A 2,957-nucleotide genomic window follows, 5' to 3' on the forward strand; every position below is an offset into this window, starting at 1 on the left:
ACAGAGAGAAAATATCAACTTTCTTCCTGTGCATATGTGAATTTGGCAAAATATCAGGAAGAAGGCAATATAAAAGTAAAAATGATTTAGCCGTTGTAAGTATGAGAAGGTGAATTTAATGCATAACTAACACCCTGCAGGATTTGTGGTTCTGGCATATTGAGGGAGGTGAGACATTAATTGAGTTAAGCTTTGGAAGAAAACCATTTTCCTAGCGATAAAAGCAAAGCAGTATTCTGGATGCTTTTCTCTAAGTAATGTTACATTTAAATCAACTTATCATCATCATCATCAAAGAATGGCTTTTTTAATTCTTCTGTTTCTAGGCGAGCACAGCATAGAGAAGGCAGTTTACATATTCTCCCATTAGTAGCTATTAGGATCTTGCGTGGTTCCTCTCCTCTCCCAGTACTCTGCCCCCTACAGGTGAAGCCACCTGCAGAGGGAACAACACCACAAGCTCTTGGATCAACCCATTCCTAATCAGGGAGGACGGAAGGAGCATTAGTTCAGTGGTTCACCTGATGGTCTATCCTGCTCCAACCATGAGTGGAAAAGACCACTAAATTATCCCAAACTTGCATTTTCCCCTTCTTTTTTTTTTTTTTGGTGGTGGTGGGGGGCACAAAAAATAAATCTATGTTTTTATATTGGGGAAGTAGAAAAGTAAGCACTCCCTATACTGGGCCCTATTCAGTGGCAACTTCTTTTTCCATACGGTTAAGGAAGACTTTCAGGAAATAAAAGTTGTTTGGAAAAATCCAGATGTAGTTGCTTTGTACATTGTGATGGGTAGAAAGGATGAAGTGAATTGTAAAGTCCCCTCATACCCTCCCCATCTTGCCTCAGACTGTGTCCTGGAACACTGGGGCTAAGAAAGTACCACTCTCACTCCTGCTTCTTGGGATTGTTGATGGCCACTTAGTGATAGACAATGACAAGCAAGAAGATCGGCATGCCAACCATGTTGGCAAAGATGGTGAGCTGCACATCCATGACCATCTTCATCAGCTCTGCTCAGCTCTGATGTTCACTGTGCACGAGTTCGAAGTAGGAGTTTCCTCTAAGTTTTAAAACCACCATCCCAGCTGCCAAGTTTCCCTCTTGCCATGTCTTCTTGTATCTCTGCATACTTCCTGCTTCTGAACTCTGAGTCCTGTTCTCCTTCTCCCTTCTAGAAGGTTGTGCCCTGGAGGGATCTCCCAGATGCTGGCCATCTACCTGAACTGATTCCAATTGCCTCTACTCACTCTTCCTGGACAAGGTGTTGAGTCTATCGCTGAGTCAGGATCATCCCAACATGATGGTTGAATTTCCACTTCCCGATCTTTCTTCTCCTGGCCCACTCTGTTGTCATCTAATACTTCTAACTCTGTTTCACACATTATATGACTTTGATCTTTTACCACCCGGATTTGTATGACCAACCATTTGCCTTGTGTGTTATTGTTATTTGCCATCAAGTCAATTCTGACTCATGGTGACTCCGTGTATTAGAGTAGAACTGCTCTATAGGGTTTTCTTGGCTGTCATCTTAACAAAAGCAGATTGCCAGGCATATCTTCTGTAGTACTGCTGGTAGGTTCAAATCACAAAGCTTTAGGTTAGCAGTCGAGCACAAAACTGTTTACACAACCTAAGGACCTTTTGTATTCTGGAGGAAAGTCAATGCCTGACTTTCCCATCTCTGGACTGGTAGCACAGTTGTTAGGAGCTCTGCTGCTAAATCAATGGTCAGCGGTTCAAACACACTAGCAGCTCCACGGGAGAAAAAGACTTAGTGATCTGTTCCCATAAACATTACAGCCTAGGAAACCCTATGGGGGAAGTTCTAGTCTGTTATATAGGGTTGCTATGAGTCAGAATCGACTCAACAGCACACAACAACGACAACCACCTTCGCCGATTAAGCACAGTCTTCCTTGTCCTTTCCTCTCAGGTCCTTTTCTCGTCACCTATTCCCCTGTCAGAATGTGAGCTGCACAGGCCAGAAATCTTACATCCCCAACATTTAGCATAGCAGGTGCCTAATACCTATCTGTCAAAAAAGGATTTGGTGTAAGTAATTTTTTCATATTTACTGTATTCCTCCGTCTCTCCCACTGAAAAGATCTTATTAACCACTGTGAGTCCAAGTCATCACACCATTGCTGTCAAGTTGATTCTGACTGACAGTAACCTTATAGGACAGAGTATAACTGCTCCATATGGTTTAGCAGACTGTCACACCTTTCTCCCACGGAGTGGCTGGGGGGTTTGAACCACTGACCTTTCGGTTAGCAGCCAAGCGCTTAACCACTGTGCTACCAAGGCTCCAGTCATCACACAGTGCCTGGTATATAATAGGAGCTCAAAGAATGTTTCTTAAACTTGTAAAAACTAACTCTTCCACTGCAATGTAGATCTCATGAGTAGGAAGACTGTGCCAGGCTAGGTGGCCAAATAAAATGTTTATTTCAGGAAAATTATACTCATATACTGTACACAGTTTATTTCTAAAATGAATTCAGGTTATCAAAACCAGGGCCAAGACTAAAGTCAGGCACATGAAGCACTCTCCTTGGGCACAAAATGTAAGGGAATGCCAAAAAGCTCAGAATCAAGTTAAATAAGGTTAATGCAATATTTTTCAAAATAAAAATTAGTGCAAAACTGCACCATGAACAAAAAATGTCAAAAATTTAAATAAATACAGGATCAGTAACAGTGCTACACCCAGCCATATTGGAGCCTCAGGCAAAAGGAAAAAAAATCAGTAATGCTAACTGTTATCTATAGTATCCCCTGCCTTCTAAATAAGATGGATTCCAAGCAAGAGACAAGGCTGGTTGACTCTATGAAGATGTAAATTGAAGAAGCTTAGAAAAAAGTCAAATTTCTCTATATAAGACAGGGGTTGAGGTAGAATAGAATCTGGAAGAGGAGGGACATACTGGGGGGACCAGAATAGTAGAGTA

General features: G+C 41.8%; 1 pseudogene; it reads right to left on the reverse strand.

Annotated features, from left to right (window-relative positions):
- Positions 1 to 888: 888 nt before the first annotated feature.
- Positions 889 to 1,002, reverse strand: LOC101348947 (dolichyl-diphosphooligosaccharide--protein glycosyltransferase subunit 4-like; annotated as a pseudogene).
- Between the last annotated feature and the right edge of the window lie 1,955 nt (positions 1,003 to 2,957).

The sequence above is a fragment of the Trichechus manatus genome, unplaced genomic scaffold (assembly GCF_000243295.1).
Source record: "Trichechus manatus latirostris isolate Lorelei unplaced genomic scaffold, TriManLat1.0 scaffold00066, whole genome shotgun sequence".
In the NCBI taxonomy this organism is placed as follows: Eukaryota; Metazoa; Chordata; class Mammalia; order Sirenia; family Trichechidae; genus Trichechus; species Trichechus manatus.